Source organism: Lepidochelys kempii, chromosome 22, assembly GCF_965140285.1.
Source record: "Lepidochelys kempii isolate rLepKem1 chromosome 22, rLepKem1.hap1, whole genome shotgun sequence".
Lineage (NCBI taxonomy): Eukaryota > Metazoa > Chordata > Testudines > Cheloniidae > Lepidochelys > Lepidochelys kempii.
In genome coordinates, this window is record NC_136401.1 from 4,986,465 (window position 1) to 5,005,098 (window position 18,634).

Consider the following 18,634-nt stretch of genomic DNA (forward strand, 5'->3'; position numbering starts at 1 on the left):
GGGGAACCAGCCTGGGGCTAGTGCTCCACCCCAGAGTGGAGAAATATTCTCTCAAAGGGAGCCCAGGAAAAGGGGCTGGGAATTGGGCGCAGAGAATAGGTTGAAGACAAGCCCCAAAGAGCAGAACCACCATTTTTTGGTTGTTGGGCTTTTTAATTTGGACTTCTTGTTTTGGGATTTAGCCAGAGGGTTAATACATATCTCTAGAACTGACTGGTGTGTGTGTGTTGAGCCAAGGAGACCCACCTCAGGGGAGGGAAACTGAAGCAGGGAGTGTTAGAAGGCAGCCATGCCCTATGACATCTCAGTTTAGACTTAGATGTATCCTTTTGTTCTAAGGATTCATATTGGGCTGGAGCTTGTCAGTGTTTCAGCCTGAACTGGAATCCTTTTTTGAAAATGGGGAATGGATGAGCTGGGCTGGCCATTTATTGACAGCACAGTGCACAGCTGCACCCTGTCAGGGATTTGTAGTTGGGGCCAAAGCTCTGGATCTGCAAGCTAGTTGTGGTTTAGACCAGTGCTACTCAAAGTGGTGGTCCGCAGACCGGTGCTAGTCTGCGAGCCATCGGCTGCCGGTCTGTGCGCACGTTAGGGGGAAAAATTGCCGGTCCCCCACATCAGATAGCTTGAGAAGCACTGGTCCAAACTGCTGTGGAGAGAGCACAGTTGGCCTCTGATGAAAGGAAGCAGCTACTGATCACAAGGAATTAGATCATTCTCATTGCTTAGTTAAGGGCTGAGGAGCACATTGCGGCCAGTTCTCTGAGTGGTACGGACAGGCCTTGAGTAGCAGTTTCACCTTGAGAGCTCAGTGGACAGTCGGGAAAATTACTCAAACATCTCAGGTTTCAGAGTAACAGCCGTGTTAGTCTGTCTTTGCAAAAAGAAAAGGAGTACTTGTGGCACCTTAGAGACTAACCAATTTATTTGAGCATGAGCTTTTGTGAGCTACAGCTCACTTCATCCGATGAAGTGAGCTGTAGCTCATGAAAGCTCATGCTCAAATAAATTGGTTAGTCTCGAAGGTTCAAACATCTCAGTAAATCTAACTGGCCACGTTCCAACCTGTTTAAACTGGCCTCTTGCAAACAACCCTGCAAGTGAATTTTTATTCACATAAAAGTACTGAGAAAAACAAATGCTAGCCCAGTAAATGACACTTGTTTCAAACAGACATAGCAGGGTGACCACCGAAACAAAGGGCCAGAAATGAGAGAGGGGTTCTACTTTGAAAAGTGACTCTCTGAGAATGGCAACTTCTCACTTTACAGATGTGCTCCTGGTGTGGATACAGCATCAGATCTGCTGATCTGAAGGGATAATATTAATGGCCATTGCTTCTCACTCCAGTTTAGCCAACACAACAGAGAGGAAATGAGCTGGGTTCTATTTTTTCTTGCGTGTCAATATGTAAACATTTCGACCAAGTTTCAATACAATGTTGATCAATTACAACTGTGCAAACCACTCAAGTGTATGGGCATGCATAAGTGCCACAGAGAATAATTTGATGAAACCCCTTAACAGCTCAGTCTATGCAAAGCCCCTGGCCAGAGCCCAGGTGCAGATGAAATTAAATGGGCCATACAAGATCTGGCCACATCCCAGCCAGCTAGGACCACATGTGCGCATGTTCCATGCCATTACTTTATGTGAATGTGGTGACAAAGAAATCATTTTAAACGTGACTCCAGTCTACAAGATTACAATAGACTATGATGTCATAGAATTATAGACTATCAGGGTTGGAAGGGACCTCAGGAGGTCATCTAGTCCAACCCCCTGCTCAAAGCAGGACCAATCCCAACTAAATCATCCCAGCCAGGGCTTTGTCAAGCCTGACCTTAAAAACTTCTAAGGAAGGAGATTCTACCACCTCCCTAGGTAACGCATTCCAGTGTTTCACCACCCTCCTAGTGAAAAAGTTTTTCCTAATATCTAACCTAAACCTCCCCCACTGCAACTTGAGACCATTACTCCTTGTTCTATCATCTGGTACCACTGAGAACAGTCTAGATCCATCTTCTTTGGAACCCCCTTTCAGGTAGTTGAAAGCAGCTATCAAATCCCCCCTCACTCTTCTCTTCTACAGACTAAACAATCCCAGTTCCCTCAGCCCCTCCTCATAAGTCATGTGTTTCAGCCCCCTAATTATTTTTGTTGCCCTCCACTGGACTCTTTCCAATTTTCCACATCCTCCTTGTAGTGTAGAGCCCAAAACTGGACACAGTACTCCAGATGAGGCCTCACCAATGCCATCTGCTGGCAATGTTCCAACTTATACAGCCCAACATGCTGTTAGCGTTCTTGCCAACAAGGCAGGGGTGAAAGTAACTTAAAGGACTTACCGGTACTCTGGAGTCCTGAGCAGGGGACGGGGCTTCAACCGGAAGGGGCGTGACCTCAACTGGAAGAGGTGGGGTCTTTAAAGCCCCAGGCCCTTTATATTGAGATTTAAAGGGCCCTGGGCTCTGCTGCGGTAGTGGCGGCTGGGAGCCCCGGGCCCTTTAAATCACTGCCAGAACAACCAGCTGCAGAGGCGGCTGGGAGCCCCAGGGCTTGGGAGCCATTTAAAGGGCTCGGGGCTCCGGCCGCCACTACCGCAGCGGAGCCCTGGGCCCTTTAAATCGCCGCCTGAGCCCTGCTACCGGAGCCCCGGGATAGAGGGGTGGCCGGGGGTCTGGCAATGATTTAAAGGGCCAGGGGCTCCCAGCCGCCGCTACTGCAGCGGAGCCCTAGGGCCCTTTAAATTGCCGCCAGAGCCCCGCCACCGCTACCCTGAGCTCTGGCAGCAGGGCTTGGGCGGTGATTTAAAGGGCCCGGGGCTCTGGCCACCACTACTGCCCAGGGGCCTTTAAATCGCCGTCTGAGCCCTGCTGCCGGAGCCCTGGAGTATCATAGAATCATAGAATATCAGGGTTGGAAGGGACCTCAGGAGGTCATCTAGTCCAACCCCCTGCTCAAAGCAGGACCAATCCCCAACTAAATCATCCCAGCCAGGGCTTTGTCAAGCCTGACCTTAAAAACTTCTAAGGAAGGAGATTCCACCACCTCCCTAGGTAACGCATTCCAGTATTTCACCACCCTCCTAGTGAAAAAGTATTTCCTAATATCCAACCTAAACCTCCCCCACTGCAACTTGAGACCATTACTCCTTGTCCTGTCCTCTTCCACCACTGAGAATAGTCTAGAACCATCCTCTCTGGAACCACCTCTCAGGTAGTTGAAAGCAGCTATCAAATCCCCCCTCATTCTTCTCTTCCTCAGACTAAACAATCCCAGTTCCCTCAGCCTCCCCTCATAAGTCATGTGTTCCAGTCCCCTAATCATTTTTGTTGCCCTTCACTGGACTCTCTCCAATTTATCCACATCCTTCTTGTAGTGTGGGGCCCAAAACTGGACACAGTACTCCAGATGAGGCCTCACCAATGTCGAATAGAGGGGGACGATCACGTCCCTCGATCTGCTCGCTATGCCCCTACTTATACATTCCAAAATGCCATTGGCCTTCTTGGCAACAAGGGGACACTGCTGACTCATATCCAGCTTCTCGTCCACTGTCACCCCTAGGTCCTTTTCCGCAGAACTGCTGCCTAGCCATTCGGTCCCTAGTCTGTAGCTGTGCATTGCGTTCTTCCGTCCTAAGTGCAGGACCCTGCACTTATCCTTATTGAACCTCATCAGATTTCTTTTGGCCCAATCCTCCAATTTGTCTAGGTCCTTCTGTATCCTATCCCTACCCTCCAACGTATCTACCACTCCTCCCAGTTTAGTATCATCTGCAAATTTGCTGAGAGTGCAATCCACACCATCCTCCAGATCATTTATGAAGATATTGAACAAAACCGGCCCCAGGACTGACCCCTGGGGCACTCCACTTGACACCGGCTGCCAACTAGACATGGAGCCATTGATCACTACCCGTTGAGCCTGACAACCTAGCTAACTTTCTACCCGTCTTACAGTGCATTCATCCAGCCCATACTTCTTTAACTTGCTGACAAGAATACTGTGGGAGACCGTGTCAAAAGCTTTGCTAAAGTCAAGAAACAATACATCCACTGCTTTCCCTTCATCCACAGAACCAGTAATCTCATCATAAAAGGCGATTAGATTAGTCAGGCATGACCTTCCCTTGGTGAATCCATGCTGGCTGTTCCTGATCACTTTCCTCTCATGTAAGTGCTTCAGGATTGATTCTTTGAGGACCTGCTCCATGATTTTTCCAGGGACTGAGGTGAGGCTGACTGGTCTGTAGTTCCCAGGATCCTCCTTCTTCCCTTTTTTAAAGATTGGCACTACATTAGCCTTTTTCCAGTCATCCGGGACTTCCCCCGTTCGCCACGAGTTTTCAAAGATAATGGCCAATGGCTCTGCAATCACAGCCGCCAATTCCTTTAGCACTCTCGGATGCAACTCGTCCGGCCCCATGGACTTGTGCACGTCCAGCTTTTCTAAATAGTCCCTAACCACCTCTTTCTCCACAGGGGGCTGGCCATCTCTTCCCCATGTTGTGATGCCCAGCGCAGCAGTCTGGGAGCTGACCTTGTTAGTGAAAACAGAGGCAAAAAAAAGCATTGAGTACCTTAGCTTTTTCCACATCCTCTGTCACTAGGTTGCCTCCCTCATTCAGTAAGGGGCCCACACTTTCCTTGGCTTTCTTCTTGTTGCCAACGTACCTGAAGAAACCCTTCTTGTTACTCTTGACATCTCTGGCTAGCTGCAGCTCCAGGTGTGATTTGGCCCTCCTGATAACATTCCTATATGCCCGAGCAATATTGTTATACTCTTCCCTGGTCATATGTCCAACCTTCCCCTTCTTGTAAGCTTCTTTTTTATGTTTAAGATCCGCTAGGATTTCACCATTAAGCCAAGCTGGTCGCCTGCCATATTTACTATTCTTTCGACTCATCGGGATGGTTTGTCCCTGTAACCTCAACAGGGATTCCTTGAAATCATAGAATATCAGGGTTGGAAGGGACCTCAGGAGGTCATCTAGTCCAACCCCCTGCTCAAAGCAGGACCAATTCCCAGTTAAATCATCCCAGCCAGGGCTTTGTCAAGCCTGACCTTAAAAACCTCTAAGGAAGGAGATTCCACCACCTCCCTAGGTAACGCATTCCAGTGCTTCACCACCTGCTGGGAGCCCCAAGCCCTTTAAATTGCCGATCTGGCGTACCAGGGTGTACTTTCACCTCTGCAACAAGGGCACACTGCTGACTCATATCCAGCTTCTCATCCACTGTAACCCCTAGGTCCTTTTCCGCAGAACTGCTGCCTAGCCATTCGGTCCTTAGTCTGTAGCAGTGCATTGGGTTCTTCCGTCCTAAGTGCAGCACCCTGCACTTATCCTTATTGAACCTCATCAGATTTCTTTTGGCCCAATCCTCCAATTTGTCTAGGTCCCTCTGTATCCTATCCCTCCCCTCCAGCGTATCTACCTCTCCTCCCAGTTTAGTGTCATCTGCAAATTTGCTGAGGGTGCAATCCACACCATCCTCCAGATCATTAAGGAAGATATTGAACAAAACCGGCCCCAGGACCGACCCTTGGGGCACTTTGCTTGATACCGGCTGCCAGCTAGACATGGAGCCATTGATCACTACCTGTTGGGCCCAATGAGCTAGCCAACTTTCTATCCACCTTATAGTCCATTCTTCCAGCCCATACTTCTTTAACTTGCTGGCAAGAATACTGTGGGAGACTGTATGAAAAGCTTTGCTAAAGTCAAGAAATGTCTACCAGTTACATCTTAGAAACACCTGACTAGAGTGCTCCAGCCAAAAAAAAAACAAAACAAAACAAAACGGGGGGGGGGGAATTAAAATATCCTAAAATTCCCTGATCCTCCCAATCCTATTCCGTTTAACTCCAAAAAATGTTCCCACCTGCTCCCTAAGGGAGTCAAAGAACTAATGATTTGACAGAACCCTCCTTGCTTTATTACAGTTCTAGCAATCCAATCAGGAAACAGAGACCAGGCCATGTTAGTAAAGTGACAAGTTACACTGTGGTAATATGGATCAACAGTGAATATGTGCTGTGAATAGGGTTGCCAACCCTCCCACTTTTGCCAGGAGTGTCCTGAAATCAGGCCCTATCTCTGGGAGGCTACTGAAGCCAAACCAGGAGATTCTGGCACTGAAAGTCCGGCAGTGCATCGGAGCTAAGGCAGGCTCCCTGCCTGCCCTGGCTCTGCGCCGCTCCTGAAAGTGGCTGGCACGTCCCTGCAGCTCCTGAGTGGGGGGGCACAGGTGGGTCCACACGCTGCCCCTGCCCCCAGCACCGACTCCTCAGCTCACATTGGCCAGGAACTGCGGCAGTGGCGTTTGCGGGCACGGGCAGCGTGCAGAGCCCCGTACCCCTCCGGGGCCTGCAGGAACATGCCAGCCACTTCTGGGTGCCCCACCTGCACCCTCCCCCATCCTGGAGCCCCCTCTTGTACCCAAACTCTCTCCCAGAGCCTGCACCCCACACCCCCTCCTACACCCCAACCCCCTGCCCCAGGCTCAGCCCGGAGCTTCCTCCCATACTCCGAACCCCTCTGCCCCAGCCCAGAGCCCACAACCCCTCCCACACCCTAAGCCCCTTCCCTTGCCTCTTGAAAGTGAGGGAGAGTGAGGGACGGAGGGAGGGGGGATGGAGTGAGTAGGGACAGGGTCTCGGAGAAAGGGCAGGACAGAGGCAGGGCCTCGGAGAAGGAGTGGGGTAGGAGCGGGGCATGAGTGTTTGGGTTTGTGTAATAAGACAGTTGGCAACTCTAGCTGTGAACAGAGCCTACAAACATCCAGTGATCTGAAATAAGTCCATATGAAGTGTTCAGTATTTTCTAATCATGAACAAATTCTTAAAAATCCAAGGCTGAAAATCATCCGATTGTTGGCAAAGAAAGTTGGACTAAGAGTGAGAAAAGGGAGCCCTTGAGAAATCCCTTCCCAGCAAATCTCCTTTGGAGATGGTTCTGTCTCCATTTCCAGGTACTTCCTGTGGCCACTATAAAGGATACACCAGGCATCTCTGTCAGCAAAGGTTTTGATTTACTGCCTTTCCGAGCACTTCTGAGAGCTCTCTGCCCTGCACTACCTTTTGGGTTTAGTTGCCTCATTCAGAAAGCTTGGTTTCCCTGTAAAATGCAAAAATCCCAAACAAAAAGTGTTTTAAAAAATGGAGGCTGCAGTGAGACTTCCAAAAATGTCATGCACATCTTTAGCACACGGGCTGCCTGGCCCAGATAATCAAAGGTATGTAGGCACCTAATTCCCATGGGAATTCAGTGCCTAAATACCTTTGAGGATCTAGGCCTCTCTGCCTACAGGACAGAGGCACTGAACCAGCTGATTACAGCATCGCTGATTTGCTATTAAATTAACATTCACACAATACATTGTAACAGAAGCTGGTTAGTCAACTGCTCCCATTTCAAACTCTCTCTATTTGCATGTTTACAGGGAAGTTAGAAGTCTGAATCAGCAGCCATATTTACAGCTTTTTAAATCCTATCAGAAAAAAACTACCAATTTTAAGAGCCAAATTATATAGCTACTGTACAAACCTTCAACCAATCAGGGAGTCACAAATAATTTGGAAAGCCTGTAATTATATTCTATGTTTACCATATTTTCTTTTTCATGTTCTCCAAAAAATAAACCATAAAATGTGTGTGTAGGGGATGCAGAGGTGACCTATACTCACAACAGCAAGGGAAGTCCAAGCAAAGAATCAGTGAATTGCCAGATCCTGAGAAAGGTGCATGAAATTGTGCACAAGCCATGCAGCTTTTCCCAACGGCAAGCACAGTGATGCAATCAGTGGTGGAACATCAACTCGGACTTTCAGCCTAAACCCTGAATTGCTTGGCTGTTTGGCTTCAGGCAGGGTCCCTAGTTTTCCAGAGTTCAAGAAAACATAATTTCCTAGTTCACCTCTACTTTGAAAAGTGTATTTTCTCTCTCTCTCCCCCCTCCCCCTGCACCCCCTGTCCTCTCTAAACACAACACTGGATTAAATACACAAATGTTCAAGCCTCTGGGGTTCTAAAATGAGCTGAAATGTTTCCAACTACTCTGCAGTTTTCAGTGAGCACTGTGAAGATTCTGCCTTTGCTGAGAACCTCCTGATCTAGCAGCCCCATCACTAGACCAAAAGGAAAATATCTGGCTGTTGCTAAGCGTGCTATGCTGGAGCCATCACTCACTGCCACTGAGGAGGGAGGTATCTGATGGTGGCTATCAGGCTAATCATATTTGTATTTTAAATCATTGTGATTTTTTTCCTCCAGTTTCTGCTAGGAGTTCTCATCATCAGGCCTGATTCAACGAAGTTCTTAGGTGTGTGCGGAACTTTAAACATGTAAGGCAGCTCCAGTGACTTCAGTCAAGTGCTTAGAGCTAGCCACACGCCCGGCTGTCTCGGGGCCCTGGTTTCTCTCTTGGAGAGTCTCGGGTAATTCCCTAGGGCTAGGTTGTGACTTGGCTTGAACACCCACATAGGGGAATAGGGCATGCAAGAGTCACACGTTGTGCACCTGCTTGCCCCGGCTCTGGAGCAGGTGGGAGGGGAGTGATGGGGAATGGGTGGAGTCCTGACTCCGTCCCTTACAGTGTGCTGGCCAATTCAATGGAGCTGGTGCAGGAGGGTTCATAATTGGATGCAGATCTAGGTCATTGCTACCATCCAAGTGGGGAGGGAACTGTGCCTCAGAGCCTCTCTAGGGCACAGGACTTCCAGGGGCTACTCTACATACAATCTCTGCCCCCATTGTTCAGGGCACTGTCCAAAGGAACAATCAAATCCTTGGGCCAGATGGGATCAAGGAAGAAAGACATCATCCTGAGAAATCTAGCCAGCAGGGTCAACTGGAACATTGTAGTCAATCTCCTATGAATGGAACTGGAAAAGAATCTTCAAGTATGGGGGGTTCCTCTCTGGGGATTAGCCCTGTCTCCTGAGTCACTTACTTCCAATAAAAAAAAGGGGTTAATTGAGTAATTCACATAATTTTATAAGCACAAAGTATAATAAACATGATGTCACCTTTCCTCAGGTTAAAATGGTTCATGAATTTGTAGAAAAAAACAGAAACCATCACTTACATCTTACTAAAGAACCAGATTCGGTTAGAAATTGACCTACACTACTGTGAAATCTGGCATAACACGGTAACACAAAATGGCATTGCCCTTAGTCCTAATATCATTTGGTAGAGGCTATGATTCATAGATACCAAGGCCATAAGGGACCATTGTGATCTTCTAGTCTGACCTCCTGCATAACACAGGCCAGAAAACTGCCCCAAAGATCATTCCAACAGCACATCTGGAAGGCCTAACCTCTGATTAGGTCTCATAGAGGGTCCTGCAAAATATAATCCTCTCATCGCTTTACATGGTTTATTAGAAGAAAATTTTAAAACATTACTGAGGCAAGACGGTTCTGTTAAAAGAGAGGGATACAGAAATCTTTGGACTGTGCTCTGGATCAAGGTAAGTTTTATATCTGATTAAAAGAACAGAAAAGGATTTTCTCCCAAGATGCTCAGGCCCTAATATTTCCTAGTTAAGAAGAGAGAGGCCAGAGAGATGACAGAAGTTCATGTTTTAAGAAAAAAACATGCACGGTTTGGAGCTACAGAAGTTTTGTTTCTTCTACCTAACTGTGGGGTTATATTAAGACAAAGGTTTTGTAGGTAGTATGACACTCTACACCTCATATTCTTCACAGTGATATTATTATGACATGATTATGGTATAATTATGATGCATTTTGTACAAGACAAGTCATGTGAGGTGTCATTGGAAAAGTTATGATTTGCTGAATATGATTATCCTATTTGTATACACATATCATTTTTGTATGTGAAGTTGTGAATATTGACTATGTGTCTGTATTTCAAATGTGCTTACTTTGGGTGACACCCATAACTAGCCCTTCAAATATAACAATGAAGAAGCCAGACAGTGCTGATGGCCCATCAGCAAAAACAATGGAGCCTGGAAGAATGTAACCTTCCTGTGAACATTCCAGACAGCCTGTAAGTAATGGCTGCTAGGACTCAGCAAGGTATGCAAGGGCATGTGACCAGGCCACATGACTCTGGACTCCATTTTGGGGTGTCTATATTTTTCCACAAACTTGTCTGAGAACCAAGTTTTGAAACAAAGGGTTCCTACCATATGCTAAAGCTATTTAAGGCAGGGAGTGACATCATGTGTTGTTCTTCACTTCCCACCCAAGAAAACTCCTGGAAACACGGAAGGAACAAAAGACTGAACCGGGGGAAGTGCTGGACCCAGGCTAAAGGGATCTCTAGCCTGTGTATGAAAAACTTGGGGATTCCAAGCTGCAAAGCAAGTGCAGTTTGTACCTTAAGAATCTGCAGCCTGCTTGTACCATCACTCAGGTGAGAAACTACTAATGCATATTCAATCTAATATGTTAAGCTTAGTTTGCATTTTTCTTTATTTGCTAGGTGATCTGCTTTGATCTGTTTGCTATCCCTTATAATCACTGAAATCTATCTTTTGTTGTTAATAAACCTGTTTTATGTTTTAATTTAAACTCAGTGTGCCTTTAAGTGAAATGTCTGGGGAAAAATCTCAGCTTGGTTTAACACAGGCTTGTTGCATTTCCTCTCCACATTGTGGGGGAGGCAAACTGGATAATACCTTCATACCGGTTGAGGTTTGGACCAGAGCAGGACGGTACAGCTGTGAGGTCCTAGGCTGGGAAGCTGGTGGTTATTTTGGCTGCAGCCTCTCTATTGTTGGTTTATGCAGTGGCTGGTCAGAGAGCATGTAACTGCAGCTGGGTGTGTCCCTACCTGTGTGAATGCTGGGGGAAGTGTAGGACCGGGAGCGGGTCTGCAGCTTGTCACAGCAGCACAGTGTGAGAGGGAGCCCAGGCTGGTTGGTCAGAGGGCTCAGTGGTACCCCAGTGCCAGGTTGCACCCCGGGGTAACCCATCACAGGTAGCACTCAGGATGAAGCAAGTAACTTTCAGCTAACTTTGTGGTTTCTTCAGTGCCCCCAGAGCATCCTGAATTGGACACCAGTTTGAACCCTGTTCCTGCAAGCACTCAGTTGAGCAATTTTCTGTCTGTGGGCTGTCCCTTTGGAGTGGTTACGAGTTCAGGGCCTTACACTGCACAGAGAATTCTGATAGCACTGATTTCAGACACATTTCATTTGATTGTTTTCTATATTCTTAGGGTTTGTGTTTTTTAACTTCTGGCAATTTTTGACTCAGATCACAAACTATTGCTCTTGTAAATTTGGCAGTAATAATGGTGTATACTTTTGGTCATTTTCTTTTTAACCTTTTTTCATTTTTAAAACACAGTTGACCTTTTGGAGAAAGACTCTGTGTATGGTCTGATTTAAAAGCTTATCAACAAAAAAGTTTTAAAAACTAGCAAATTTTCCACAGGTAGCAGTAACAGTTGTGCGTATGGCATCCTTTCAGGCTCCAGTTATTAGAAGCTGAGACAATTAAAAGTTTGGATTTTTTCCCAAAACACACACTTTGTGTACTTGTTTTAAACAAACAGCAGTAATCAAGGACTCATGAGTAACCCTGTTATAATATGATGGATTAACACCATTTTGCTAAGTCAATATCTGGCTGTCCTGGGGTTATTTTATTATAATTATCTTAAAAATTATGACAAATATATTGCCAGTGTCCCCATTAAAACTTCAGTAAGGTCACTCCTGGCCTATTCCATGTGTAAAGGACCCTGCTTTGTTAATTTATCTGTGCCACTTATTGAAATTATTCTGATTTATTTTGTTCATTTACTTGAAGCTATAGAAGTATGATGAGTCTTACTGTTTGGAGTGTGCTCTGGGAGCTGCCAGTCCTTTGAACCTCTCGCCTCTGCTCTTCCTCTGCCAGTAAAACAAAACCTCCTTCTTTCAGTCAGAGCCAAAGCACCTGAAAAGAGAGAGAGCATTTCCCCCATCAGAAATTCATTTCTATACAAGTGAAAGCAGCAGGTACAAAAACAAATCTGCAACTCCCGCCAACAGATCTACTCTTCATAAGCGTCACGGAGATCTTTTACGATCCAGACTAACAGCAAGAACAGAAAGCCAGAAAAATATTGCTCTCTGCCACAGTATATTTCCAGTCTATAAAAAAGCAGGCAAGCAAAAGGGACAATGTCAGACCAAATTTGGCCTCGAATTTAGGAATATTTTTTTAAAATTCCAGTGGAACCAGTTTAAAACCCCCCCAAAAAACATAAATTGTTCCCTGCAGTGTTTGGAGCACAAATGTTGGAGTGCTGTGTTAGTGCATGAAATACCCTCCAGGAAACTGGCCAATCGCTAGGCACAAAAATGAAAGTGATCATCAGGTTTCATGGTCCAAGCTAAGAGAAGTATGGACAATAATACACAGCAAACAGAGTAACTCCGAAGTGAGATTTAAATTTTTTTTCTGTTGTGCTATTCTGTGATGTTATTAGCCCAATCGCTAAACACACTAAAAGGTAAACAAAAACCTCCAACATCACTTCTCTGAAATCAGCTGAGTGAATTTTTCCGGGGGCACTAACTGGGAGAATGCCCAGTCAGCAATATCTCCAGGACCACCCTTCTCTTCACTCCCTCTCCCATGGGTTATAGATGTGTGGGGACAGATTTTCAAGAGAGTCCAACATTCTACAAACAGAGTGAGCCCTTTGGAAAATGTGGCCCTGATTGTGTTAATTCAGCTTATATCAGAGATAGGAAAATAGTTCATCACAAATATTTAGAACTCCAATGCATCCATCAGGCTATGCTTCATCTAGGTGAACAACTCTGCTAGCATAAAAATCACAATCAGTCAGCCCTCCAGTATGTGCAAAACAAATCCTAGCAATAGGATAGGCCCTTACTAGATGGAGATGGTAAAATTATTAATAATGTTGCAGAAAAGGCAGAAGTGTTCAGTAAATATTTCTGCTGTGCATTTGGAAAGAAACAAAATTATATACTCATGAAGTACTTTCCAGTCCATTAGTAACTGAGAAGTCTGCTAGACAAAATCTATTAGGGATAAACATTTTAAAACCAGCAAGTGTGGATAACTTGTACCCAAGAGTCCTAAAAGAGCTGACTGAGGAGAGCTCTGGTGCACTGGTGTTAATTTTTAAAAATCTCAGAATACTGGGGAAATTCCAGAAGACTGGAAAAGTGCCAATGTTTTGCTAATATTCAAAAAGGACAACTGGGATGACCCGGGTATCTAGAGGCCAGTCAACGTCAACCCTAGGCAAAATAATGGAAAAGCTGATACAGGATTTAATTGAATTAAAGGTTAGGAAAATAATTAATGCCAGTCAATATGGTTTATTGGAAAATAGGTCTCGGCAAACTAACCTGATTTCATTTTTGATGAGATAGCATGTTTGGTTGATAAAAGTAACTGCATAAATGCAATATACATTTGTAAGGCATTTGACTTAGTACTGCATGACATTCTGATTAAAAAATTGGCGTTTTGCAATATGAATAGAGCATGTGTTAATTTAATTATGAAAAGGCTAACTGACAGACCTCAGAAAGTTTAATGGTCAAAGAAGAATCCTCTCTGAATGGGGGTGTTTCTTGTGGGGCTCTGCAGGGATTGGTTATAGGCCCTCATCAATGAACTGGAAGTAAATATAAAATCACTTCTGATCAAATTTGTGGCTGACACAAGGATTGACAAAGTGGTAAATAATGCTAAAGACAGGGCAGTCACAAGGATTGACAAAGTGGTAAATAATGCTAAGGACAGGGCAGTCATACAGACCTCTCTGTACAACTTGGGCTCATTCAAACAAAATGTGATTTAATACACACAGGTGCAAAGTAATACATCTAAGGACAAGGAATGCAAGCCATACCACAGAATGGGGACTGTATCCTGGAAACATCCTGAAAAGGATGTAGGGCTCACAGTAGACAAGCAAAAAGGGCTAATGCTATCCTTGGCTGTATAAAGAGGGGAATAGTGAGTAGGAGCAGGGAGGGGATTTTACCTCTGCACATGGTATTGGTGGGATGGATAATGGAATAGTGAGTTTTGTGCTGGTGTCCACATTTTAAAAATTTGAAAAATTGGAAAGGATGCAGAAAAGAGCCACAAAAATTATTTGCCGGCTGGAGAAAATGCCTCATAGTGAGAGACTTAAAGTGTTCAGTCTGTTTAGCTGATCAAAAAGATGATTGAGAGGTGACTTGATTATAGTGTATGGTGAAAATACCCCCTACTAAAGGACTCTTCCACGAAGCAGAGAAAGGCAGAACAAGAACCAGTTGATGCAAGATGAAGCCAGACAAATTCAAATTAGAAATTAGGTATAAAGTTTTAACAAGGGTGATTAACCTTTGGAACAAACTACCAAGGAAGTGGGACATTTTTATCTAGACTGGAGGCTAGATCTGAAGGGGGACTTAGGTGTTAGGAGCCTAGAAAATCAATGGGATTCCCAAAGCCTGAGTGAGGTGCTTAGGATCCCTATGCCTGAAGAGAAGAAAGGATCTGAACAGGGATCTGCCACTTCTCTGCTGTGTGCCTGAACCACTGGGCTATGGAGAGCAGTCATATCTCCCCTCAACCTTCTTTTGGTTCGGCTAAACAAGCCAAGCTCCTTGAGTCTCCTTTTATAAGAATCATAGAATCATAGAATAGAATCATAGAATATCAGGGTTGGAAGGGACCCCAGAAGGTCATCTAGTCCAACCCCCTACTCAAAGCAGGACCAATTCCCAGTTAAATCATCCCAGCCAGGGCTTTGTCAAGCCTGACCTTAAAAACCTCTAAGGAAGGAGATTCTACCACCTCCCTAGGTAACTCATTCCAGTGTTTCACCACCCTCTTAGTGAAAAAGTTTTTCCTAATATCCAATCGAAACCTCCCCCACTGCAACTTGAGACCATTACTCCTCGTTCTGTCATCTGCTACCATTGAGAACAGTCTAGAGCCATCCTCTTTGGAACCCCCTTTCAGGTAGTTGAAAGCAGCTATCAAATCCCCCCTCATTCTTCTCTTCTGCAGGCTAAACAATCCCAGCTCCCTCAGCCTCTCCTCATAACTCATGTGTTCCAGTCCCCTAATCATTTTTGTTGCCCTTCGCTGGACTCTCTCCAATTTATCCACATCCTTCTTGAAGTGTGGGGCCCAAAACTGGACACAGTACTCCAGATGAGGCCTCACCAATGTCGAATAGAGGGGAACGATCACGTCCCTCGATCTGCTCGCTATGCCCCTACTTATACATCCCAAAATGCCATTGGCCTTCTTGGCAACAAGGGCACACTGCTGACTCATATCCAGCTTCTCGTCCACTGTCACCCCTAGGTCCTTTTCCGCAGAACTGCTGCCTAGCCATTCGGTCCTTAGTCTGTAGCTGTGCATTGGGTTCTTCCGTCCTAAGTGCAGGACCCTGCACTTATCCTTATTGAACCTCATCAGATTCCTTTTGGCCCAATCTTCCAATTGGTCTAGGTCCTTCTGTATCCTATCCCTCCCCTCCAGCGTATCTACCACTCCTCCCAGTTCAGTATCATCTGCAAATTTGCTGAGAGTGCAATCCACACGATCCTCCAGAGACAAGTTTTCCATTCCGCAGATCATCCTAGTAGCTCTTCTCTGTATCTGTTCCAGTTTGAATTCATCCTTCTTAAACATGGGAGATTTAGGTTGGATATTAGGAAAAACTTTTTCACTAGGAGGGTGGTGAAACACTGGAATGTGTTACCTAGGGAGGTGGTGGAATCTCCTTCCTTAGAAGTTTTTAAGGTCAGGCTTGACAAAGCCCTGGCTGGGAAGATTTAGTCGGGGATCGGTCCTGCTTTGAGCAGGGGTTGGACTAGATGACCTCCTGAGGTCCCTTCCAACCCTGATATTCTATGATTCTATGGGAGACCAGAACTGCACACAGTATTCCAGGTGAGGTCTCACCAGTGCCTTCTATAACGGTACTAAAACCTCCTTATCTCTACTGGAAATGCCTCTCCTGATGCATCCCAAGACCGCATTAGCTTTTTTCATGGCCATATCACATTGGCAGCTCATAGTCATCCTATGATCAACAATACTCCAAGGTCCTTCTCCTCCTCCATTACTTCTAATTGATGCGTCCCCAGCTTATAACTAAAATTCTTGTTATTAATCCCTAAATGCATAACCTTACACTTCTCACTATTAAATTTCATCCTATTACTATTACTCCAGTTTACAAGGTCATCTGAATCTTCCTGTATGATCGTCCGGTCCTTCTCTAAATGGGCAATACCTCCCAGCTTTGTATCATCCGCAAACTTTATTAGCACACTCCCACTTTTTGTGCTGAGGTCAGTAACAAAAAGATTAAATAAGATTGGTCCCAAAACTGATCCTTGAGGAACTCCCCTGGTAACCTCCCTCCAGCCTGACAGTTCACCTTTCAATAGGACCCGTTGTAGTCTCCCCTTTAATCAATTCCTTATCCACCTTTCAATTTTCATATTGATCCCCATCTTTTCCAATTTAGCGAATAATTCCCCATGTGGCATGGTATCAAACGCCTTACTGAAATCTAGGTAAATTAGATCCACTGCGTTTCCTTTGTCTAAAAAATCTGTTACTTTCTCAAAGCAGGAGATCAGGTTGGTTTAGCACGATCTACCTCTTGTAAAATCATGTTGTATTTTGTCCCATTTACCATTGACCTCAATGTCTTTAACTACTTTCTCCTTCAAATTTTTTTGCAAGACCTTGCATACTACAGATGTCAAACTAACAGGCCTGTAGTTACCTGGATCACTTTTTTTCCCTTTCTTAAAAATAGGAATTATGTTAGCAATTCTCCAATCATACGATACAACCCCTGAGTTTACAGATTCATTAACATTTTTTGCTAATGGGCTTGCAATTTCATGTGTCAGTTCCTTTAATATTCTCGGATGAAGATTATCTGGGCCCCCCGATTTAGTCCCATTAAGCTGTTCGAGTTTGGCTTCTACCTCGGATGTGGTATTATTTACGTCCATATCCTCCTTCCCATTTGCCATCCTACCATTATCCCTAAGTTCCTCACTAGCCTCATAAAAGACTGAGGCAAAGTATTTGTTCAGATATTGGGCCATGCCTAGATTATCCTTAACCTCCACTCCATCCTCAGTGTTTAGCGGTCCCTCTTCTTCTTTCTTTGTTTTCTTCTTATTTATACGGCTATAGAACCTTTTACTATTGGTTTTAATTCCCTTTGCAAGGTCCAACTCTTCTTGACTTTTAGCCTGTCTCACTTTATCCCTACATGTTCTGATCTCAATAAGGTAGCTTTCCTTGCTGATCCCTCCCATCTTCCACTTCCTGTATGCTTTCTGCTTTTTCTTAATCACCTCTCTGAGATGCTTGCTCATCCAGCTTGGTCTACAACTCCTGCCTATGAATTTTTTCCCCTTTCTTGGGATGCAGGCTTCTGATAGCTTCTGCAGCTTTGATTTAAAGTAATCCCAGGCCTCCTCTGCCTTTAGAACCATAAGTTCTTCAGTCCAATCCACTTCCCTAACTAATTTCCTTAATTTTTGAAAGTCAGCCCTTTTGAAATCAAAAACCCTAGTTGCAGATTACTTTTGTTAATCCTTCCGTTCAGTTTGAACTGAATTAGCTCATGATCACTTGAACCCAGATTGTTCCCTACAACCATTTCTTCTATGAGGTCCTCACGACTCACCAAAACCAAATCTAAAATGGCATCCCCTCTAGTCAGTTCAGCAACTACTTGGTGAAGGAATCCATCAGCTATCGCATCTAGGAACATCTGAGCCCTATTATTATTACTAGCACTCGTCTCTAGTCTATATCTGGGAAGTTAAAGTCTCCCATGATCACGCAGTTTCCATTAGTATTTACTTCATTAAAAACATTAACGAGGGCTCTGTCCATATCCAAATTAGATCCCGGCGGTCTATAGCAACCCCAAGCACTATCCCAGGGGAGGCTCTAATAGTTTTCTTCCCCAATGTAATTTTTGCCCAGACGGACTCTGTCTTATCCATCCCATCGCTTCTTACTTCTTTACATTCTACCTCCTCATTGATCTACAATGCGACTCCACCACCTTTGCCTTTATTTCGGTCTTTCCTAAGCAGCACATCCCCTTCCATACCCGTAGTCCAGTCGTGACGACTATTCCACCCTGTTTCTGGTCTCCCTAGAATACCCGGTTTCACTTCCCGCAGCAGTAGCGCTAGTTCCTCCATTTTGTTACCCGGGCTCCTCGCACTGGGGTACAAACAGCTTCATTCCTGCTGTTTGGCCTTGGTACTTTGCTCAGGCCCAATGGAATCATTTCCTGAGTCCTGGGGCAGCTAGGAGTGTTTCAACCAAGTCAGCCTTGAAGTGTTTTGGAAGGGCTAGAAAGACGTTTGCCCAGCACCTGTCTGCATGGTCCCAGGAGCTGTTTAGCCAGCGCTGTAAGCTCCTCGCGTTAGTGAGCATTATGCTCACTCCCAATGGAAGCTCAGGCTGCTCCTCCTGTCAGCTGACATTTTATAAAGAGCTACTCTGCTAAACTCCTGCAAGTACCTCCTCCAGCTCTGCTCCAGCACAGACCTGGGGAGCTGCCAGCAGGGATTCATCACGAGCCTCCTTGCTTTGCAGTCCTCTCTTTTGT

General features: G+C 45.2%; 1 protein-coding gene across 5 annotated transcripts in view; it reads right to left on the bottom strand.

Moving 5' to 3' along the window:
* The window catches only part of PKNOX2 (PBX/knotted 1 homeobox 2), a 688,475-nt gene that overhangs the window by 370,405 nt on the left and 299,436 nt on the right, over positions 1-18,634 (bottom strand). For all 5 annotated transcript variants that reach the window (XM_073320703.2, XM_073320715.2, XM_073320717.2 and 2 more), the window contains one exon: positions 11,830-11,934. The gene's annotated coding sequence lies outside the window, so the exon portion shown is untranslated. The remainder of the gene's footprint in view (positions 1-11,829; positions 11,935-18,634) is intronic.